This window comes from Atractosteus spatula, chromosome 8, assembly GCF_055471065.1.
Source record: "Atractosteus spatula isolate fAtrSpa1 chromosome 8, fAtrSpa1.hap1, whole genome shotgun sequence".
In the NCBI taxonomy this organism is placed as follows: domain Eukaryota; kingdom Metazoa; phylum Chordata; class Actinopteri; order Semionotiformes; family Lepisosteidae; genus Atractosteus; species Atractosteus spatula.
In genome coordinates, this window is record NC_142713.1 from 33501373 (window position 1) to 33525989 (window position 24617).

Consider the following 24617-nt stretch of genomic DNA (forward strand, 5'->3'; position numbering starts at 1 on the left):
TAAGTGCTCTGATTGGTTTCTTTCCAATCAGGCTCAAGGCAAGCAATACTAATAAGGATAACATTTGGGCTGAGTTGCTTTTCATGATGATATTAGAGCATGTCCCAGAAGGAGGGCTAAGTGTGAAACCAACCACCTTGCAAGTAAGTCAGGGATGGCCATAAGGCCATAGAAAAAATAAGGAAAAAACACATTTAAGAAAACAAATCCGAGAATATGATAAAAACCACCCCCTCACAGACAGAGGCGAGATTCCCTGTCCTCCAATAGAGTCTGGTTTAAATACCCTTGGCTCCACCCCCAGCTTGCCTTGATTGACAGGCTACCTCCATTTTAAGCCAAGGGAAGGCACAGCTCTGTATCCAGACTCAAAATGGAGGGACAACAACTCAGGACAGACTATGTATCTCGACAGGAAAGAAAACAGGACCACTGAACGACAAATACAACCTCAAGAGAGGTCGTGGGACGACGGCCTGTATTTCCATTGTCACGTTAATCTTTGTCGAGTTGCACGGCCGTATTTGCTTTCGTTTGTTGTTTCAGATGCATTTCACATCTTCGGTGCGACCAGACTCTCTTCATTTTGCTGTCATATACAGTAGATTCCCAAAGAGCTCTTTTTTTTATCATTGGGGGAACGTTAAGAAAGAATCATTTTGTGTTTCAAACTCAAATGCTCCTTTAATTTGCTCATGCATTCAACCAAAACCCTGGGATAGCAGTCCAACAACAACTTGGTAGGATTCAAGTTCAATCTCTGTACATGTAGAAGAATCAACTGAATGCTGAAATGAAATTTAAAAATCACCGCAACTACCATTCCAGTTCATTGACATTGGAGGGGGAAGAACCACAATCCAACTTTTAAAGAGCTTTGAACGTATTTGAAGCCTACGTGAGACATGTTCATTGGAAATTGGGAAGTGTTATCCAGAACCAGCTATACTTTGCGATTTTACAGGCCTATGGACCATGTTAGAACATATCACCTGTTATACACGCGAGAACACATCTGGGTTGCAAATTGATCTCATAAAAGCAACGGTGGGGATCGGAAAGGGGGCACCCGGATTTGAACCGGAGACCTCTTGATCTGCAGTCAAACGCTCTACCACTGAGCTATACCCCCCATGCAAACACCTTGCTGTCTAAGTGCTCTGATTGGTTTCTTTCCAATCAGGCTCAAGGCAAGCAATACTAATAAGGATAACATTTGGGCGGAGTTGCTTTTCATGATGATATTAGAGCATGTCCCAGAAGGAGGGCTAAGTGTGAAACCAACCACCTTGCAAGTAAGTCAGGGATGGCCATAAGGCCATAGAAAAAATAAGGAAAAAACACATTTAAGAAAACAAATCCGAGAATATGATAAAAACCACCCCCTCACAGACAGAGGCGAGATTCCCTGTCCTCCAATAGAGTCTGGTTTAAATACCCTTGGCTCCACCCCCAGCTTGCCTTGATTGACAGGCTACCTCCATTTTAAGCCAAGGGAAGGCACAGCTCTGTATCCAGACTCAAAATGGAGGGACAACAACTCAGGACAGACTATGTATCTCGACAGGAAAGAGAACAGGACCACTGAACGACAAATACAACCTCAAGAGAGGTCGTGGGACGACGGCCTGTATTTCCATCGTCACGTTAATCTTTGTCGAGTTGCACGGCCGTATTTGCTTTCGTTTGTTGTTTCAGATGCATTTCACATCTTCGGTGCGACCAGACTCTCTTCATTTTGCTGTCATATACAGTAGAGTCCCAAAGAGCTCTTTTTTTTATCATTGGGGGAACGTTAAAAAAGAATCATTTTGTGTTTCAAACTCAAATGCTCCTTTAATTTGCTCATGCATTCAACCAAAACCCTGGGATAGCAGTCCAACAACAACTTGGTAGGATTCAAGTTCAATCTCTGTACATGTAGAAGAATCAACTGAATGCTGAAATGAAATTTAAAAATCACCGCAACTACCATTCCAGTTCATTGACATTGGAGGGGGAAGAACCACAATCCAACTTTTAAATAGCTTTGAACGTATTTGAAGCCTACGTGAGACATGTTCATTGGAAATTGGGAAGTGTTATCCAGAACCAGCTATACTTTGCGATTTTACAGGCCTATGGACCATGTTAGAACATATCACCTGTTATACACGCGAGAACACATCTGGGTTGCAAATTGATCTCATAAAAGCAACGGTGGGGATCGGAAAGGGGGCACCCGGATTTGAACCGGAGACCTCTTGATTTGCAGTCAAATGCTCTACCACTGAGCTATACCCCCCATGCAAACACCTTGCTGTCTAAGTGCTCTGATTGGTTTCTTTCCAATCAGGCTCAAGGCAAGCAATACTAATAAGGATAACATTTGGGCTGAGTTGCTTTTCATGATGATATTAGAGCATGTCCCAGAAGGAGGGCTAAGTGTGAAACCAACCACCTTGCAAGTAAGTCAGGGATGGCCATAAGGCCATAGAAAAAATAAGGAAAAAACACATTTAAGAAAACAAATCCGAGAATATGATAAAAACCACCCCCTCACAGACAGAGGCGAGATTCCCTGTCCTCCAATAGAGTCTGGTTTAAATACCCTTGGCTCCACCCCCAGCTTGCCTTGATTGACAGGCTACCTCCATTTTAAGCCAAGGGAAGGCACAGCTCTGTATCCAGACTCAAAATGGAGGGACAACAACTCAGGACAGACTATGTATCTCGACAGGAAAAAAAACAGGACCACTGAACGACAAATAAAACCTCATGAGAGGTCGTGGGACGACGGCCTGTACTGCCATCGTCACGTTAATCTTTGTCGAGTTGCACGGCCGTATTTGCTTTCGTTTGTTGTTTCAGATGCATTTCACATCTTCGGTGCGACCAGACTCTCTTCATTTTGCTGTCATATACAGTAGATTCCCAAAGAGCTCTTTTTTTTATCATTGGGGGAACGTTAAGAAAGAATCATTCTGTGTTTCAAACTCAAATGCTCCTTTAATTTGCTCATGCATTCAACCAAAACCCTGGGATAGCAGTCCAACAACAACTTGGTAGGATTCAATTTCAATCTCTGTACATGTAGAAGAATCAACTGAATGCTGAAATGAAATTTTAAAATCACCGCAACTACCATTCCAGTTCATTGACATTGGAGGGGGAAGAACCACAATCCAACTTTTAAAGAGCTTTGAACGTATTTGAAGCCTACGTGAGACATGTTCATTGGAAATTGGGAAGTGTTATCCAGAACCAGCTATACTTTGCGATTTTACAGGCCTATGGACCATGTTAGAACATATCACCTGTTATACACGCGAGAACACATCTGGGTTGCAAATTGATCTCATAAAAGCAACGGTGGGGATCGGAAAGGGGGCACCCGGATTTGAACCGGAGACCTCTTGATCTGCAGTCAAATGCTCTACCACTGAGCTATACCCCCATGCAAACACCTTGCTGTCTAAGTGCTCTGATTGGTTTCTTTCCAATCAGGCTCAAGGCAAGCAATACTAATAAGGATAACATTTGGGCGGAGTTGCTTTTCATGATGATATTAGAGCATGTCCCAGAAGGAGGGCTAAGTGTGAAACCAACCACCTTGCAAGTAAGTCAGGGATGGCCATAAGGCCATAGAAAAAATAAGGAAAAAACACATTTAAGAAAACAAATCCGAGAATATGATAAAAACCACCCCCTCACAGACAGAGGCGAGATTCCCTGTCCTCCAATAGAGTCTGGTTTAAATACCCTTGGCTCCACCCCCAGCTTGCCTTGATTGACAGGCTACCTCCATTTTAAGCCAAGGGAAGGCACAGCTCTGTATCCAGACTCAAAATGGAGGGACAACAACTCAGGACAGACTATGTATCTCGACAGGAAAGAGAACAGGACCACTGAACGACAAATACAACCTCAAGAGAGGTCGTGGGACGACGGCCTGTATTTCCATCGTCACGTTAATCTTTGTCGAGTTGCACGGCCGTATTTGCTTTCGTTTGTTGTTTCAGATGCATTTCACATCTTCGGTGCGACCAGACTCTCTTCATTTTGCTGTCATATACAGTAGAGTCCCAAAGAGCTCTTTTTTTTATCATTGGGGGAACGTTAAAAAAGAATCATTTTGTGTTTCAAACTCAAATGCTCCTTTAATTTGCTCATGCATTCAACCAAAACCCTGGGATAGCAGTCCAACAACAACTTGGTAGGATTCAAGTTCAATCTCTGTACATGTAGAAGAATCAACTGAATGCTGAAATGAAATTTAAAAATCACCGCAACTACCATTCCAGTTCATTGACATTGGAGGGGGAAGAACCACAATCCAACTTTTAAATAGCTTTGAACGTATTTGAAGCCTACGTGAGACATGTTCATTGGAAATTGGGAAGTGTTATCCAGAACCAGCTATACTTTGCGATTTTACAGGCCTATGGACCATGTTAGAACATATCACCTGTTATACACGCGAGAACACATCTGGGTTGCAAATTGATCTCATAAAAGCAACGGTGGGGATCGGAAAGGGGGCACCCGGATTTGAACCGGAGACCTCTTGATCTGCAGTCAAATGCTCTACCACTGAGCTATACCCCCCATGCAAACACCTTGCTGTCTAAGTGCTCTGATTGGTTTCTTTCCAATCAGGCTCAAGGCAAGCAATACTAATAAGGATAACATTTGGGCTGAGTTGCTTTTCATGATGATATTAGAGCATGTCCCAGAAGGAGGGCTAAGTGTGAAACCAACCACCTTGCAAGTAAGTCAGGGATGGCCATAAGGCCATAGAAAAAATAAGGAAAAAACACATTTAAGAAAACAAATCCGAGAATATGATAAAAACCACCCCCTCACAGACAGAGGCGAGATTCCCTGTCCTCCAATAGAGTCTGGTTTAAATACCCTTGGCTCCACCCCCAGCTTGCCTTGATTGACAGGCTACCTCCATTTTAAGCCAAGGGAAGGCACAGCTCTGTATCCAGACTCAAAATGGAGGGACAACAACTCAGGACAGACTATGTATCTCGACAGGAAAAAAAACAGGACCACTGAACGACAAATAAAACCTCATGAGAGGTCGTGGGACGACGGCCTGTACTGCCATCGTCACGTTAATCTTTGTCGAGTTGCACGGCCGTATTTGCTTTCGTTTGTTGTTTCAGATGCATTTCACATCTTCGGTGCGACCAGACTCTCTTCATTTTGCTGTCATATACAGTAGATTCCCAAAGAGCTCTTTTTTTTATCATTGGGGGAACGTTAAGAAAGAATCATTCTGTGTTTCAAACTCAAATGCTCCTTTAATTTGCTCATGCATTCAACCAAAACCCTGGGATAGCAGTCCAACAACAACTTGGTAGGATTCAATTTCAATCTCTGTACATGTAGAAGAATCAACTGAATGCTGAAATGAAATTTTAAAATCACCGCAACTACCATTCCAGTTCATTGACATTGGAGGGGGAAGAACCACAATCCAACTTTTAAAGAGCTTTGAACGTATTTGAAGCCTACGTGAGACATGTTCATTGGAAATTGGGAAGTGTTATCCAGAACCAGCTATACTTTGCGATTTTACAGGCCTATGGACCATGTTAGAACATATCACCTGTTATACACGCGAGAACACATCTGGGTTGCAAATTGATCTCATAAAAGCAACGGTGGGGATCGGAAAGGGGGCACCCGGATTTGAACCGGAGACCTCTTGATCTGCAGTCAAATGCTCTACCACTGAGCTATACCCCCATGCAAACACCTTGCTGTCTAAGTGCTCTGATTGGTTTCTTTCCAATCAGGCTCAAGGCAAGCAATACTAATAAGGATAACATTTGGGCGGAGTTGCTTTTCATGATGATATTAGAGCATGTCCCAGAAGGAGGGCTAAGTGTGAAACCAACCACCTTGCAAGTAAGTCAGGGATGGCCATAAGGCCATAGAAAAAATAAGGAAAAAACACATTTAAGAAAACAAATCCGAGAATATGATAAAAACCACCCCCTCACAGACAGAGGCGAGATTCCCTGTCCTCCAATAGAGTCTGGTTTAAATACCCTTGGCTCCACCCCCAGCTTGCCTTGATTGACAGGCTACCTCCATTTTAAGCCAAGGGAAGGCACAGCTCTGTATCCAGACTCAAAATGGAGGGACAACAACTCAGGACAGACTATGTATCTCGACAGGAAAGAAAACAGGACCACTGAACGACAAATACAACCTCAAGAGAGGTCGTGGGACGACGGCCTGTATTTCCATCGTCACGTTAATCTTTGTCGAGTTGCACGGCCGTATTTGCTTTCGTTTGTTGTTTCAGATGCATTTCACATCTTCGGTGCGACCAGACTCTCTTCATTTTGCTGTCATATACAGTAGATTCCCAAAGAGCTCTTTTTTTATCATTGGGGGAACGTTAAGAAAGAATCATTTTGTGTTTCAAACTCAAATGCTCCTTTAATTTGCTCATGCATTCAACCAAAACCCTGGGATAGCAGTCCAACAACAACTTGGTAGGATTCAAGTTCAATCTCTGTACATGTAGAAGAATCAACTGAATGCTGAAATGAAATTTAAAAATCACCGCAACTACCATTCCAGTTCATTGACATTGGAGGGGGAAGAACCACAATCCAACTTTTAAACAGCTTTGAACGTATTTGAAGCCTACGTGAGACATGTTCATTGGAAATTGGGAAGTGTTATCCAGAACCAGCTATACTTTGCGATTTTACAGGCCTATGGACCATGTTAGAACATATCACCTGTTATACACGCGAGAACACATCTGGGTTGCAAATTGATCTCATAAAAGCAACAGTGGGGATCGGAAAGGGGGCACCCGGATTTAAACCAGAAACCTCTTGATCTACAGTCAAATGCTCTACCACTGAGCTATACCCCCCATGCAAACACCTTGCTGTCTAAGTGCTCTGATTGGTTTCTTTCCAATCAGGCTCAAGGCAAGTAATACTAATAAGGATAACATTTGGGCGGAGTTGCTTTTCATGATGATATTAGAGCATGTCCCAGAAGGAGGGCTAAGTGTGAAACCAACCACCTTGCAAGTAAGTCAGGGATGGCCATAAGGCCATAGAAAAAATAAGGAAAAAACACATTTAAGAAAACAAATCCGAGAATATGATAAAAACCACCCCCTCACAGACAGAGGCGAGATTCCCTGTCCTCCAATAGAGTCTGGTTTAAATACCCTTGGCTCCACCCCCAGCTTGCCTTGATTGACAGGCTACCTCCATTTTAAGCCAAGGGAAGGCACAGCTCTGTATCCAGACTTAAAATGGAGGGACAACAACTCAGGACAGACTATGTATCTCGACAGGAAAGAAAACAGGACCACTGAACGACAAATACAACCTCAAGAGAGGTCGTGGGACGACGGCCTGTATTGCCATCGTCACGTTAATCTTTGTCGAGTTGCACGGCCGTATTTGCTTTCGTTTGTTGTTTCAGATGCATTTCACATCTTCGGTGCGACCAGACTCTCTTCATTTTGCTGTCATATACAGTAGATTCCCAAAGAGCTCTTTTTTTTATCATTGGGGGAACGTTAAGAAAGAATCATTTTGTGTTTCAAACTCAAATGCTCCTTTAATTTGCTCATGCATTCAACCAAAACCCAGGGATAGCAGTCCAACAACAACTTGGTAGGATTCAAGTTCAATCTCTGTACATGTAGAAGAATCAACTGAATGCTGAAATGAAATTTAAAAATCACCGCAACTACCATTCCAGTTCATTGACATTGGAGGGGGAAGAACCACAATCCAACTTTTAAAGAGCTTTGAACGTATTTGAAGCCTACGGGAGACATGTTCATTGGAAATTGGGAAGTGTTATCCAGAACCAGCTATACTTTGCGATTTTACAGGCCTATGGACCATGTTAGAACATATCACCTGTTATACACGCGAGAACACATCTGGGTTGCAAATTGATCTCATAAAAGCAACGGTGGGGATCGGAAAGGGGGCACCCGGATTTGAACCGGAGACTTCTTGATCTGCAGTCAAATGCTCTACCACTGAGCTATACCCCCCATGCAAACACCTTGCTGTCTAAGTGCTCTGATTGGTTTCTTTCCAATCAGGCTCAAGGCAAGCAATACTAATAAGGATAACATTTGGGCGGAGTTGCTTTTCATGATGATATTAGAGCATGTCCCAGAAGGAGGGCTAAGTGTGAAACCAACCACCTTGCAAGTAAGTCAGGGATGGCCATAAGGCCATAGAAAAAATAAGGAAAAAACACATTTAAGAAAACAAATCCGAGAATATGATAAAAACCACTCCCTCACAGACAGAGGCGAGATTCCCTGTCCTCCAATAGAGTCTGGTTTAAATACCCTTGGCTCCACCCCCAGCTTGCCTTGATTGACAGGCTACCTCCATTTTAAGCCAAGGGAAGGCACAGCTCTGTATCCAGACTCAAAATGGAGGGACAACAACTCAGGACAGACTATGGATCTCGACAGGAAAGAAAACAGGACCACTGAACGACAAATACAACCTCAAGAGAGGTCGTGGGATGACGGCCTGTACTGCCATCGTCACGTTAATCTTTGTCGAGTTGCACAGCCGTATTTGCTTTCGTTTGTTGTTTCACATGCATTTCACATCTTCGGTGCGACCAGACTCTCTTCATTTTGCTGTCATATACAGTAGATTCCCAAAGAGCTCTTTTTTTTAACATTGGGGGAACGTTAAGAAAGAATCATTTTGTGTTTCAAACTCAAATGCTCCTTTAATTTGCTCATGCATTCAACCAAAACCCTGGGATAGGAGTCCAACAACAACTTGGTAGGATTCAAGTTCAATCTCTGTACATGTAGAATAATCAACTGAATGCTGAAATGAAATTTAAAAATCACCGCAACTACCATTCCAGTTCATTGACATTGGAGGGGGAAGAACCACAATCCAACTTTTAAATAGCTTTGAACGTATTTGAAGCCTACGGGAGACATGTTCATTGGAAATTGGGAAGTGTTATCCAGAACCAGCTATACTTTGCGATTTTACAGGCCTATGGACCATGTTAGAACATATCACCTGTTATACACGCGAGAACACATCTGGGTTGCAAATTGATCTCATAAAAGCAACGGTGGGGATCGGAAAGGGGGCACCCGGATTTGAACCGGAGACCTCTTGATCTGCAGTCAAATGCTCTACCACTGAGCTATACCCCCCATGCAAACACCTTGCTGTCTAAGTGCTCTGATTGGTTTCTTTCCAATCAGGCTCAAGGCAAGCAATACTAATAAGGATAACATTTGGGCGGAGTTGCTTTTCATGATGATATTAGAGCATGTCCCAGAAGGAGGGCTAAGTGTGAAACCAACCACCTTGCAAGTAAGTCAGGGATGGCCATAAGGCCATAGAAAAAATAAGGAAAAAACACATTTAAGAAAACAAATCCGAGAATATGATAAAAACCACCCCCTCACAGACAGAGGCGAGATTCCCTGTCCTCCAATAGAGTCTGGTTTAAATACCCTTGGCTCCACCCCCAGCTTGCCTTGATTGACAGGCTACCTCCATTTTAAGCCAAGGGAAGGCACAGCTCTGTATCCAGACTCAAAATGGAGGGACAACAACTCAGGACAGACTATGTATCTCGACAGGAAAGAAAACAGGACCACTGAACGACAAATACAACCTCAAGAGAGGTCGTGGGACGACGGCCTGTACTGCCATCGTCACGTTAATCTTTGTCGAGTTGCATGGCCGTATTTGCTTTCGTTTGTTGTTTCAGATGCATTTCACATCTTCGGTGCGACCAGACTCTCTTCATTTTGCTGTCATATACAGTAGATTCCCAAAGAGCTCTTTTTTTTATCATTGGGGGAACGTTAAGAAAGAATCATTTTGTGTTTCAAACTCAAATGCTCCTTTAATTTGCTCATGCATTCAACCAAAACCCTGGGATAGCAGTCCAACAACAACTTGGTAGGATTCAAGTTCAATCTCTGTACATGTAGAAGAATCAACTGAATGCTGAAATGAAATTTAAAAATCACTGCAACTACCATTCCAGTTCATTGACATTGGAGGGGGAAGAACCACAATCCAACTTTTAAACAGCTTTGAACGTATTTGAAGCCTACGTGAGACATGTTCACTGGAAATTGGGAAGTGTTATCCAGAACCAGCTATACTTTGCGATTTTACAGGCCTATGGACCATGTTAGAACATATCACCTGTTATACACGCGAGAACACATCTGGGTTGCAAATTGATCTCATAAAAGCAACAGTGGGGATCAGAAAGGGGGCACCCGGATTTGAACCGGAGACTTCTTGATGTGCAGTCAAATGCTCTACCACTGAGCTATACCCACCATGCAAACACCTTGCTGTCTAAGTGCTCTGATTGGTTTCTTTCCAATCAGGCTCAAGGCAAGCAATACTAATAAGGATAACATTTGGGCGGAGTTGCTTTTCATGATGATTTTAGAGCATGTCCCAGAAGGAGGGCTAAGTGTGAAACCAACCACCTTGCAAGTAAGTCAGGGATGGCCATAAGGCCATAGAAAAAATAAGGAAAAAACACATTTAAGAAAACAAATCCGAGAATATGATAAAAACCACTCCCTCACAGACAGAGGCGAGATTCCCTGTCCTCCAATAGAGTCTGGTTTAAATACCCTTGGCTCCACCCCCAGCTTGCCTTGATTGACAGGCTACCTCCATTTTAAGCCAAGGGAAGGCACAGCTCTGTATCCAGACTCAAAATGGAGGGACAACAACTCAGGACAGACTATGGATCTCGACAGGAAAGAAAACAGGACCACTGAACGACAAATACAACCTCAAGAGAGGTCGTGGGATGACGGCCTGTACTGCCATCGTCACGTTAATCTTTGTCGAGTTGCACAGCCGTATTTGCTTTCGTTTGTTGTTTCACATGCATTTCACATCTTCGGTGCGACCAGACTCTCTTCATTTTGCTGTCATATACAGTAGATTCCCAAAGAGCTCTTTTTTTTAACATTGGGGGAACGTTAAGAAAGAATCATTTTGTGTTTCAAACTCAAATGCTCCTTTAATTTGCTCATGCATTCAACCAAAACCCTGGGATAGCAGTCCAACAACAACTTGGTAGGATTCAAGTTCAATCTCTGTACATGTAGAATAATCAACTGAATGCTGAAATGAAATTTAAAAATCACCGCAACTACCATTCCAGTTCATTGACATTGGAGGGGGAAGAACCACAATCCAACTTTTAAATAGCTTTGAACGTATTTGAAGCCTACGGGAGACATGTTCATTGGAAATTGGGAAGTGTTATCCAGAACCAGCTATACTTTGCGATTTTACAGGCCTATGGACCATGTTAGAACATATCACCTGTTATACACGCGAGAACACATCTGGGTTGCAAATTGATCTCATAAAAGCAACGGTGGGGATCGGAAAGGGGGCACCCGGATTTGAACCGCAGACCTCTTGAGCTGCAGTCAAATGCTCTACCACTGAGCTATACCCCCCATGCAAACACCTTGCTGTCTAAGTGCTCTGATTGGTTTCTTTCCAATCAGGCTCAAGGCAAGCAATACTAATAAGGATAACATTTGGGCGGAGTTGCTTTTCATGATGATATTAGAGCATGTCCCAGAAGGAGGGCTAAGTGTGAAACCAACCACCTTGCAAGTAAGTCAGGGATGGCCATAAGGCCATAGAAAAAATAAGGAAAAAACACATTTAAGAAAACAAATCCGAGAATATGATAAAAACCACCCCCTCACAGACAGAGGCGAGATTCCCTGTCCTCCAATAGAGTCTGGTTTAAATACCCTTGGCTCCACCCCCAGCTTGCCTTGATTGACAGGCTACCTCCATTTTAAGCCAAGGGAAGGCACAGCTCTGTATCCAGACTCAAAATGGAGGGACAACAACTCAGGACAGACTATGTATCTCGACAGGAAAGAAAACAGGACCACTGAACGACAAATACAACCTCAAGAGAGGTCGTGGGACGACGGCCTGTACTGCCATCGTCACGTTAATCTTTGTCGAGTTGCACGGCCGTATTTGCTTTCGTTTGTTGTTTCAGATGCATTTCACATCTTCGGTGCGACCAGACTCTCTTCATTTTGCTATCATATACAGTAGATTCCCAAAGAGCTCTTTTTTTATCATTGGGGGAACGTTAAGAAAGAATCATTTTGTGTTTCAAACTCAAATGCTCCTTTAATTTGCTCATGCATTCAACCAAAACCCTGGGATAGCAGTCCAACAACAACTTGGTAGGATTCAAGTTAAATCTCTGTACATGTAGAAGAATCAACTGCATGCTGAAATGAAATTTAAAAATCACCGCAACTACCATTCCAGTTCATTGACATTGGAGGGGGAAGAACCACAATCCAACTTTTAAACAGCTTTGAACGTATTTGAAGCCTACGTGAGACATGTTCACTGGAAATTGGGAAGTGTTATTCAGAACCAGCTATACTTTGCGATTTTACAGGCCTATGGACCATGTTAGAACATATCACCTGTTATACACGCGAGAACACATCTGGGTTGCAAATTGATCTCATAAAAGCAGCAGTGGGGATCAGAAAGTGGGCACCCGGATTTGAACCGGAGACTTCTTGATGTGCAGTCAAATGCTATACCACTGAGCTATACCCCCCATGCAAACACCTTCCTCTCTAAGTGCTCTGATTGGTTTCTTTCCAATCAGGCTCAAGGCAAGCAATACTAATAAGGATAACATTTGGGCGGAGTTGCTTTTCATGATGATTTTAGAGCATGTCCCAGAAGGAGGGCTAACTGTGAAACCAACCACCTTGCAAGTAAGTCAGGGATGGCCATAAGGCCATAGAAAAAATAAGGAAAAAACACATTTAAGAAAACAAATCCGAGAATATGATAAAAACCACCCCCTCACAGACAGAGGCGAGATTCCCTGTCCTCCAGTAGATTTAACTTCTCCAGATCTGGTGTGCAACAAAAATTAATTTCTTTCATCGTACTGGGTACTAATGGTTTGACAATCCATCAGTGTCTGGCAAGAGACCTGGTGAAACCTGGAGTATTATCAGATACTATGACTTTTTATTTAGAGCCACATGTTCTGCTTTTGTTTATTAGGTATAGACCTCAGGTCTTAAACAATATTGAGGTTGTTTTAAATCTATTACCTACTAGGTTTTTTGAACCCCTGCTACTGTAATTGTAAATATTTGTTTCAAAAAGTTAATGCATTTAGAAAGATAAATAGAACACAAACTTTCATGAAGGGTGAAATAAATTTATTTTAAAGTTTTCAATAACCATGCTTTTGATCATTCAAATTTTGTGTGGTGTCACAAATGATACATTATTGCTGTTCTGTTTGCAATTTCTAATATATACTGTAGTTCAGTATATAATAGTGTTATATACTTAAAGTGTTTTTAAGAATCCAGATGTAATGGACAACACCTGGCTAGTGTCAACATTTCCAGCTTCAAAGCAAAGATGTCACAATCGCAAACCCCTCCTCTTAAGGGCGCTCCAGCCCTTCCTCATTTGCATCACTCCCACCACCTGTTCCTTGTTTCTTTCTGGTTCAGTTCACCTTTATAAGCCAGGCGCGCACCTTACTCGTGGCTCTGCATCTAATTTCCGTATTGTGCGAGCCCGGGACCTGGTTGCGCCTGGCTCCGTCATGTTTTTAACTTCCTGCTCCTGTCCTTGTTCCCCCCGCCGGTCCCGACCTGGCACCTGATTTTAATCTCCTGTTTGGACGGATTTCTCAGCCTTGGACCTTTTGCTTTCGTTTTTGGATTTCCCCTTTTGGATTTATTCTGGACTATTCGCCTTGGCCACACCTCCCCGGATCACCAGCACCGTATGGACAAGGCCCCCCCTGTTCATCCCTGTTCTTGCATGACTTTTCCCTAGTGTATTCCTTCCTCACTATTCTGGATTGTGTCGTCCGCATAGGGTCCGGAAAGAACTGTTCATTACAAAAGATGTTTGCTGAGATGTCGTGGTCCCCAATACAGTGATCCAAGCAATCGTAAAGTTTACCTTGGTTTTCCTTAATTAAAGTTCTCGGAAAATGATTAAGTGTCAATCAACAGTCCAAGAAGACAGAAACAAACAGGTACAGACAGGAAGAGAAAACAACAGGACACCAAGTTAAATAGACAAGAGAAGACAGATTGTAAGAGCTCCTTGTCCTGATCCCCCAGAAAGACCAGACTGCATTTAAGTATCTGAACCTTGTAATGAGAGTTTGCTATTCTGTTATTGTTAGGAACTTTTATTTCCTGTGTAAAGCATCCCTTGGTTAAAAACGGCCTCTCCTGTTCAAAGGGTGCATTTTTAGAATAGGGAGAATGGGTATGTAGAGAGAGCAAATTAACAATAGGTTGTATTCTATTCAGTTTAGAAAGTATCTTATCTCTTCTTTTGGCCTTCGTAGGCATTATGTAAGAGTTGAATAGTTGGGTGCAGTCTGGGATTTTCTGGATGGTCAGGACATAGGCTTCTTGTTAGTCATTTTCTACTGTGCATAGTGTAACTTGTGTGTTGTATGTTTATGTTGCCTATAGTTTAACATGTGTTTTTTCATTGTTAATAAACATTATTCATTTAATTTGCCTGAATTATTACTTTTATCAAAGCTGTGCCAGGAAACAAAGGACTGAGGTTGCTCTAGTTATTCCAATGGCTTTGATATATTCTTGGCAAAATCATTTACAAGTTGGGGGTTATGATAGTTTACTTTACTTATTGATTAGTAAATACCATTATTGTTAATAGCATTAAAATACCATTTAGACATTTTCAGTTATTCATAAGTTATTCAAACAACATTTTCTTCAGTATTTTTCAGACATATGTTATTTTCATGTGAATGGGATAACACTGTTGATTTCTAAAGTACTTTTTAACCTCTCAGGAATAGAAAAGGAAAAATATGATTGCTGCAGTCAAATCCTGAGATTCACAAAACCGATAAGGTCCCTATATGCAGTACATATAAACTGCATTTTCATTTATGTATATAGTGGCCTGTGTTGCAGTTATCAATAGCTATATTTTCATTCTTCTTCATATTTCAGAGTGTTTAAAATTTGATTATGAATCATCTGATGTTATTGCTTTCAGGCTATGAAAGTACACCGTAACTCCATGTTACATAATTGAAGTATAATGCAATAATAAAACATAAAACATGGACATTTATCAGATTAAGTGGTACAAACTGGAATTGTTTCTATGATTAAGTACTCACTTTAAACTTCACCTGAAGTAATATCACTTTTAGAATGGACAGGACAAATTATTTTGTAAGGAATGACTGTTTGAACATCTCTCTTAACTCTCTTGTTGACAACCTTACTGTATTTTAATAAATGGAATGATTTATCTTTGCAAGTGGTTTCATTCATATTGAGCTACAGTAATACTGTATATCCTCGGCCATTACGTGTAGAACAAATCAATTCCTGCTAAGCAGTACAAGTATAAAAATACATTAGAAATAATTGTATTGAACAGTCTGCAAATATTAAACAGTCAGTTCTGGAAACTAAACTATTATTTTGTATATAGAAGACAGCTGGCTTAGATAGAAAACACAATCTGTGACATGTTTATATTTGAAGGTTTAACATCGAATAATGGATCTTGGTACAATACGCTACAGTGCATTCCCAAATTGTTGGTGATACATCATTGTTGTTTAGACCAGATTGTAATTACAGTTCTTGTACTGTTGTGCAACAATTAATCATTTGCAACACAATACATTTTCAACTACTAGGACGCTGAATTACCTTACTTTGTATCTTTTGTATGTACTGTATATTTAAGAGGTACACTAGACAGATAATAGTTCTACTCAAATGAAGTTAATATTTTGGGGTATATAAGGTTCTGTCTCCTGTAGTGTTGTGATCGAACTAGAGGTAATTAACATTCATACCCATAATATTCATAACATGGTCCCTGTTATAGTTAAGAAAACTGGGAATATTATTGAAAAATACTTAGCTGTAGTATTTCAACATTCACTTGAAAAGAAGATTGGGAGCAGTGCCCACAGATGGGAGACTTCTTAAGTAGGAACAAGATAGAAAATTGTATAACAGTCAAACTTACTTCTGTTACAAGTGTAGCTTTGGATGGTTGCTTAGATGGTAAGAGATAAATTAGAAAAAACAGCAACATGTAGAAAGAGAATACTGTTTAAATAGCTAGAATACTTCAAACAAGCAACAAGAATAGTAGATAAAATTATGGTTATGACTTTATAAAGTTAACTAACGAAAAGATTTTGTAAAAGATCCTAATAATATGGCTTTTGGCAGTCAAATGTAACCCAGAAATCTTAAGTAGTATTACAGTAGTGACATCCACTGTATATAAAACAGGACCAGTCTGATATGCAATGGCTCCTAATATCAACTTCTCCATCTTGCGGTAATCTTGTACCACAACCTCTTGGCCAAACTGACCTGTTGAGCCCTTTATTGTGATTTTCTGCAGTAAATCTTTGAAACCTCATCTGCTTTAAGAAATGCTTCAGAAAAGCATAGCTGGAGACTCCTTAGTTGTGGTGTGGGGGTGTTTTGGTACATGAGCAAATAACTTCCAAATTCTGTTGTACAGTAGTGTTAAAATGCATAGTTCAGGACCCTATGCAGAAGGTATAATCTGGAAGTAAGTGGAAAAGGACAACGGGGAGGAGACGATGAAGATCAGGGCAGGTTGACAAACAGGGGGTGTGACGACAGTGAACTGGTGCTCGGGGGGCATGGCCATGGCAAACAAGTCCAAGGAGTCCAGGGGGGAAATCTGGGGTGAAGTTCAAAAGTCCAAAACCAGTTGATCCATCTGAGACAAAGACAAGACAGAGTTAAAAACTGGAACGGGATCCTGTACAGGGACAGGGAAATAAAAACAGGATGACGAGGCCAGGCGCTCTGAGCCCCAGACTCAGCTGTACACTGTACAGGTGACAAGACTCCAGCCTCTATCAGGCAGTTTTGTTCAGCCTTCACTTTGAATCTGATGCTATATTACACATGCCAAGGTTAACAGAACCTTGGTTTGTGCTGTGGTTTCAAGAAAATATTAGCTTCAATACCATTGATTGTTCCCAATTCCTTGGGTAAAACTTGCCAGTTTCTATAATATCTGCATTTGCCTTGTTATTTTGTTACTGACATACCCAAATAGTGTGAACTACTGAAGTACAGGAACTCCTGTGCAAAAGTTTCCAGGGATATAGCAATTTCCATGGCCTTCTTGTAAGTTAGTGTTGCTTCTGATGACAGACTTTCCATGCCACTTCAGTGTACAAACTCCACACTAATATGTCCTGGACAACTTCATCCAGATGAGTCACAAACTAGCAGTTTTCAAACAATTTCATTAACACATCCAAAAAGAGTGCAACAGTCTCGTCCTCTTCCTCATTCCACTTCTGGAAAGAAAACCTTTTGGTGATCATGAAAGGTTTTGGGCTGAAATGCACTTGCAAGGATTTATACTGTGGCTTTTCAGGTGCAACAGTACTTCTCAAAAGGCTAAGTTGTGCTTCTCACTTTGCTAAGGAATATTCCTTTTTCTCTTACTTAAATCATTAACTGTGACAAAACATTCAAGTCTCAGTGGAAGTAGACTGCTGCTCCACAGTCTCATCAAACATATGTTCAATGGTTCAATGCTGCAGTCAATGGGTATGCAAATGATTTCTCAAAAAGTTCTGCTGCACCTTTCTGTTTTTCATTGGGGATAAGTACAAACCTTTGCAAAACACCTAGTCACTACCTTATGCTGTGTACAACTCCTAAACTTGGTACTCATTAGTAAATCAATGCATACATGATACTGGATTTTAACTTTTTGGCATCACAATCTTTATTCTTTTATTTACATCCCTTCCTCTGTTGTAAGCTTAATTACAGTGTATGTCACCATCACAATATAACAGCACCACATTGTGGTGTAGCTAGGAAGCACAATAATACAAATACATACAAATATAGCTAGAAGCTAACATTCCTATGATTATGAACAATATCATAAGGTTTTAAAATGTTAATACTAATTTTATTTCTAAACAATCCACCAGAGGTGCTTTGTAGACAGCCAAAAGAAGGTCCAGCAATGTGGGATACTCTGAGAGTGAATTTCTTAACTACCTACACTGCAGTGACAAATTTAGCTATCAGAGACAGGTACGTGTCTATTGCACTGCTCATGCAGATGTCTGTAATCTGAGAAATGCTGGATAATGTCTTTAACTCCCTCTTTATATCCCTCAGTAGTTTCAGAGTCCTGTTCTCTATCAGCAGGTGTACTTTCTGCTAGGCATTTCAAACTGGATGAAGTCTTTAAATGCAGTTTCTTCTACCAGTGAATCTGTGCTGAAGTCTTTCACTGTCACACATAATGGAGTGGGTGATGGAATTGGCATCATTTAGTGAACAGGGTTTAGAACATGTTATGTAATCAAAAAGGTGATATAGCTTTTTTCCTTTGCTATCAGGTGACAGACTCAATCTGGAGCCTGAATAATGTCTGCACTAAGTGATGAAAATAGGTTGCTGGGATTCAAGAGGAGTCTGTGTAACTGATGCTTGTGAACTGTTTTCTGTTCCTGTGAGTATGTTATAGTTGTAAAACCATAGGATAAAACTGCTTTCCTAAGTGTATGGAAGAAGTATTAATCAACTGTTTCATTAGTGTTATGCCAGCATACCAGTGCAGCAATAAAAGACCTTAACCCTACAATGTGTTAAAAAATTGTTTACTTCCTGTTTGACTTATATACACACAATTTAGTCACAAAACAAAGTATTACTGTCATTTATGCAAGATGCTACTTAATCAGTTAATTTTAGAGGGAAACAATATACCTGACAAATACGCATGGACTTAATTTTCACGAACGACACTTACAGTGTTACTTACAATCAGACAGATGCCAGCCATTATTCCCAGGTTACAGTTTAAAATGTAGTAAGACAACTGCAGCATGTCCACATCGCCCAAAACTAATTGCATGGGAACAATGTCAAGCAACTGGAGAGGGATGAATTGCTAAGCCTTTTAAGATAAGATTACTTTATTGGCCATATACAATTTCTTGTATTAGGAATTTGTCTTTTTACATACCCCAACTTGCTTTCCATGAGACACACAGACAGGAAAAGAAATTTGGGGTCAGAGCACAGGGTCAGCCATTTATACTGCACCCCTGGAAATAAGGGCCTTGCTCAGGGACCCAAAGGAGCAGGATTCCTCTGTCAGCCACAGGATATGAACCAGCAATCTGTCAGCCACAGGTGCAGATCCTTAGCCACAGAGCCACCACACTGCACCTTTTGTTGCTTTAATTAATTTAGGATTAGCGTGAAGGATTTCAAAGGTTATCTTGAAAAATCTTTGCCCAAACGTTAGTTTTCCATTCCACTTTTATATCTTTGATTTATATTGCATCTATTGATATTGATTGCTGACGAATAGCCACAAACATGTGTAAGAGGACCAGGGGAAAGGTCATTTATAACCGGTATTTCCGTAACGAAACACTGGATATACTAGATATAGACCTAGGCAAGATGGCCACCAAGGATAACCAGCTGAACCGCTGTTGGAAAAGATATATGCGGCGAAACAATGAGACACAGGTATGCTGCGTCAGGAAACAGAATATAAATGCCCCAGAAGCAGTGAGCCGGCACGGAAGCCGATAAGGTGAAAGCGTTTTGGTGGAAGGAGAGGTTTAGGATTGTGCTGGAGGGAACTAATGAATAACGGACTATTGGATACGGTATATAACAAAGATTTACGGATTTCGACTTGGATACGGTGCGGATTAGTGTGGACATACGGGCTCGGAAATTTGGATCGTTTAAGGATACTGGCAACGGATTACGGAACGGATTTGGGAAACATACGGACGAAGGACAAAAGAAGATCAGTGTGGTGTGAGTTACATCTCTTTTACACTTGTTTTCCCCCGGTGACACCACACATGTTACCTCTATCCTTTACAGTAGGGAAATCTCACACTGTATTTTTCTTCTCACATTCTGTCCTCTAAGAAATTAAATGTACAGGCATTTCCATTTGTCTATAACACTTTTCTGCATCACTCACCTGATATTTTTAGTTTAATGGATAATCAATTTTTTTTTGTGGATTTCTCTTCTGAATAATATTTTTTCAATTGCATCTGTGGGCAGGCTAAGAAACTCTGCTTCATATGTGCAGCATATACAGCATATGTATCACCTTCTGAACTTCCCTATCCACATCTCCCTCAGAGGTTTCAGTCTACATGAGCAGTCAAAGAAACTACAGTATATACCTGTTGCTGACTAACACACTACTCCAATTAGTCAAAAGCATCAGTCCAATATTCTATCCATCTCTATTAAAGGTCCAGATGTGCACATGACTCTTGCATCTTTCCTGCCCCCACATCTCCACCCTTGTAGCTGCTACCTACTGTAGCTCATTCCTTGTAAAAGTGAGGGGTTGCTTGGTCAGCTTCATTCTGATGGTTGTTCTGCTGTTCCCTCAGCTGTATGAGTTATGCTAAACATCATTCCGTCTCTCTATCACATTTATGAGGATCTAGCCAAACTACTGAAATAGTATCAAAGCAGTTTGGTTGAAGAATTTTTACTGAGAGGGAAATCTGCATGTACTTACAAGTAGTAATGATTTTACAGAAGCAACTTACTTACTACATCAAGGTATAAACTATAACATTTGTTTAGATTCTATATTTTAACCAAGTGGTTGGTGTTTGGGAAAATTACTTTGGGATTTTAATAACATTTAGAGGTGTCCACAACATTTTGATTGCCACTGAATATATTAGATGGTCCTTTCTTGTGTATGTCACTCCATATAACTACATTCATAAAACAGGCATGAATGGCTCTTTAATATCCTTATCCTGCCAACTAAGAGGCTGTCATACTGCTGTATCTCCCGTTATATACTTCAGTTTAGTGGAATCACAGGGCTTTACTGAGAACAGGACTGGGTGGAGTTAAGGCAGGATAAAACAGGAAACCTCTTTTGAGCATTAAAAAATACTTTCCTTGAAAGCAGAATGATAGTTTATCACAAAGAGGATTAATATGTAAAAAAAATACAGGAATGACCTTTTTTTAATAAATTTCATGGTTGTGGAACGAATTGAAAAAGTAAACAGTTTCTAGACTAAAATTTGCAAATGTATTCACAGGTTGATAACAAAAATGCCATTTTGGAGTTTTCCCAAAAGAAGTTCTCAGGTGAGGTTGCAGGACTGATCTGAACAAAAATGGAAATGTGTTTTAAAAATTTGGTTGTTTTATAGAACACATTATATAATATATTAAAATAATATGATTGAGGTGATAAAGAATAAGCGGTGCAAGAAATAATTATCGTGACGAAATTAATGACATTTCTATTAGGACAAAACAGCAATTATGAAGTTGTTCACTTTAATTGATAAATTATCATTAGAAACATTAAATATTGAGTGGAGTTTTAAAAATAATTGATTTACTGTTAATATATAATCAATAATTTCTGGTAAATTGTGTAAAGCATTTGCAGAAGGTATAAATCATACTGTTTTCTAGTATTAAATTAAATTTAGATGACCCTTTAAACTGAATAGTAGAAAATGTAATAAGCAGTCACTTTTCACAAGAATTTAAAAACTTTAAAATGATAAACAAGAACTTTACCTATTTCCATAAGATGTACAAATGTACCTATGTAGCGGAGCTAGTTTGGGCACAGTGACGTCATCGTTCTCCCTGCGCGTAGCAGGGACCTCAGCCGCCTGGGCTGAGGGAGGTCTCCTTTAGCTCTTTCGGCTGGTTCTCTGTTGCGTTACGCTGGGGACCTGGGTTTGCACCCAGGTGCTGCGGGATGGGGCGGTGGGGGCACAGGCTCGCGGGGAACCGTGATGGTCACATCTACAGCAAACCCCAATCTGAAAAGAACACAGGGGTCTACAAAGTAGCTTCTTGAGATACTATCTGCAAGGAGTCAAATACTCAGTAAATTTAAGTGGACACTTTGAATTAGACCATTAGAATTTCGGGGGGCAGAACTTGTATTAGTCCAAATATTGTTGCAAGAAATGGCTTAATCTGCAACATCCAAGTACCTTTTCCAAATGTAACTGTTGCCAAGGGCTTATTTGAAGTTTGTAATAAAAAAGCAAATACAAGAAGATAATCCTGCAGAGCTTTTACATCATAGAGTGGAAAACTTAATACAGATTTTTTCCCTTGGAGTATGAATATGAATTCTTGCATGCAATCTAAGGGTGAATCATAGAACTACAAAAAATGAAGCAAGTGTAACGAATATGCCCCTGCGTATAATAGGGATCTCAGCCGCCCAGGCCAGGGGAAGGTCTCCTTTAGCTCAGCTGGCAAGTTCCTTGTATAATGCCAGAGACCTAGGTTTGTGCCCAGGCAATGAGGGACAAAGTGGCAGGACAGGAGTGGCAAGAACTATTGCACAAGAAAGCATGTTATTTTTTATTATGGAGATGTTAGTTGAATGAAAATTACGGAAATGCCTCCATCTGTTCAATTTACAGTCTACCTGTGAATCAGGGGACACGTTTAAACTACATGGATGTGCTCATAAAACTATAGGGGAGGCACCTTACCAAAAGGGTTGTGGGAGTATCAGACAAGCTGTGATGCTGAAGCTGGTACACTGTCTTTTTTTCAAGAATAGCTGGAGGAGATCCTTGGATTAATTAGTTATTAACTCCAAATGTACTTGTAAGGCAAAATAGCATCCTCAATTTTTAGAGCTCTTCTTATGTTCTTATCCAAGCCCACCCAGAAATAAAAATCCCTAAGAAAAGGGAACAACTAGAAAATAATGGAGGGGTGTTATCAGATGCAGGAGTTTCGGTGTCAGGCTCCCATACTGGAACCCTAGTTACATGATATATCTCAAGCTGTTTTGGGTGGAATTGAGGACATAAATATCATGCTATCCTATAAAAATGCATGTCTTTCAATGCACTAACGTGACCCAGAGCTTTTAGGAGTACTCAAGCCTCAATCCCCACAGAAAAAGTACATATGTACATTACATAAGCACACAATACTAGAAATAACAGCTACATCCTGTATCAAGGATTTATTGTATGAGACATGCAGAAAAGGGTCATAAGTACATATATGGTGTTAGCAATTATTATTTTTGCTTGACATACACACAAAGGTCAGCTGAAGTCTGGATGATGCTACTCAACCATCTTGTCAAAGCTGATACTCTGTGTTTTTTCAAAACATGGCCTGAGGAGATCTTTGGCTCACTTAGGGGACTTGGAACCAAATGAGTTAGATGGATCAAACAGACTCCTCTGTTTTGCAACCTTTCTTAGGCTGTGTTTTTGTATTTTTTACACAAAGTATTCTAAAATATTCACCATTCACTGAGACATACAATACAACTGAAAAGAGTAAAAAAAAAAAGAAAAAAGAATACTTGCTATTGCAAGACAGTGACTATGTAGTTATTTATTCGGCAACAAACACATGAAGAAGCATTTGGCCCATCAAGTGTATCAGTGAAATCAGTGGCTACCAATGGAAGTGTGACGTCTGTTGGTAGCCAAAACTCCCTTCACACTTGATGTAATGTACAAAATAGAACAACTCCTACTACTCCTGTTTAAAATATGCTTTATTACTGTAATGTACTAAAAGATCTATGAATCTTTCAACTTTAAAATAAAGCCTACAATCTTATACTGTATACTGCACATATAATAATAATTGGTTACACTTATATAGCGCTTTTCTGGACACTCCACTCAAAGCGCTTTACAGGTAATGGGGACTCCCCTCCACCACCACCAATGTGCAGCATCCACCTGGCTGATGCGACGGCAGCCATAGTGCGGCAGAATGCTCACCACACCTCAGCTATCAGTGGGGAGGAGAGCAGAGTAATGTAGCCAGTTCATAGAGAGGGATTATTAGGAGGCCATCATTGGTAAGGGCCAATGGGAAATTTTGGCCAGGATGCCGGGGTTACACCCGTACTCTTTTCAAGAAACGCCCTGTGATTTTTAATTACGTCTCATCCGAAGGACGGCGCCTGTTTTACACTATAGTGTCCCCGTCACTATACTGGGGCATTAGAATTCACATGGACTGCAGGGTGAGCACCCCCTGCTGGCCTCACTAACACCTCTTCCAGCAGCAACCTTAGTTTTTCCCAGGAGGTCTCCCATCGAGGTACTGACCAGGCTCACACCTGCTTAGCTTCAGTGGGTTGCCAGTTGTGAGTTGCAGGCTGATATGGCTGCTGGCATATATAAGCAAGCAATGAAAATGTATATCCTTCCACACACTGTGATAACATGGCAATTGATACTTAAAGTGCATTCTCCCCACACAACTTGAGTCAAAGAATCTACACATTTTTCTGTTTTTCACCCTCTTGTAAATTCCAACTGGAGGGAATGATTTTTTGAAAACCAAATACCAGTGGCAAAATACCCTTTCTGCTATTGCAAAATAAAGGAAGTTGGTACTTCACAAAGTTGTGCCATGTGCTATGGTGTAACATATAACCTTAAAATATTGTAACACATCTCCC

General features: G+C 40.7%; 10 non-coding genes across 10 annotated transcripts; all 10 read right to left on the reverse strand.

The window, feature by feature from the left end:
- Nucleotides 1–1060: 1060 nt before the first annotated feature.
- On the reverse strand, nucleotides 1061–1132 carry trnac-gca (transfer RNA cysteine (anticodon GCA)). The gene has a single exon. It is a non-coding gene; the product is annotated as a tRNA-Cys (tRNA).
- Nucleotides 1133–2212: 1080 nt separating this feature from the next.
- trnac-gca (transfer RNA cysteine (anticodon GCA)) lies at nucleotides 2213–2284 on the reverse strand. Its single transcript has one exon. It is a non-coding gene; the product is annotated as a tRNA-Cys (tRNA).
- A 1080-nt stretch (nucleotides 2285–3364) lies between these two features.
- trnac-gca (transfer RNA cysteine (anticodon GCA)) lies at nucleotides 3365–3436 on the reverse strand. Its single transcript has one exon. It is a non-coding gene; the product is annotated as a tRNA-Cys (tRNA).
- A 1079-nt stretch (nucleotides 3437–4515) lies between these two features.
- On the reverse strand, nucleotides 4516–4587 carry trnac-gca (transfer RNA cysteine (anticodon GCA)). Its single transcript has one exon. It is a non-coding gene; the product is annotated as a tRNA-Cys (tRNA).
- Nucleotides 4588–5667: 1080 nt separating this feature from the next.
- Nucleotides 5668–5739, reverse strand: trnac-gca (transfer RNA cysteine (anticodon GCA)). The gene has a single exon. It is a non-coding gene; the product is annotated as a tRNA-Cys (tRNA).
- A 1078-nt stretch (nucleotides 5740–6817) lies between these two features.
- On the reverse strand, nucleotides 6818–6889 carry trnay-gua (transfer RNA tyrosine (anticodon GUA)). The gene has a single exon. It is a non-coding gene; the product is annotated as a tRNA-Tyr (tRNA).
- A 1080-nt stretch (nucleotides 6890–7969) lies between these two features.
- On the reverse strand, nucleotides 7970–8041 carry trnac-gca (transfer RNA cysteine (anticodon GCA)). The gene has a single exon. It is a non-coding gene; the product is annotated as a tRNA-Cys (tRNA).
- Nucleotides 8042–9121: 1080 nt separating this feature from the next.
- Nucleotides 9122–9193, reverse strand: trnac-gca (transfer RNA cysteine (anticodon GCA)). The gene has a single exon. It is a non-coding gene; the product is annotated as a tRNA-Cys (tRNA).
- A 1080-nt stretch (nucleotides 9194–10273) lies between these two features.
- On the reverse strand, nucleotides 10274–10346 carry trnac-gca (transfer RNA cysteine (anticodon GCA)). Its single transcript has one exon. It is a non-coding gene; the product is annotated as a tRNA-Cys (tRNA).
- A 1079-nt stretch (nucleotides 10347–11425) lies between these two features.
- Nucleotides 11426–11497, reverse strand: trnac-gca (transfer RNA cysteine (anticodon GCA)). The gene has a single exon. It is a non-coding gene; the product is annotated as a tRNA-Cys (tRNA).
- Between the last annotated feature and the right edge of the window lie 13120 nt (nucleotides 11498–24617).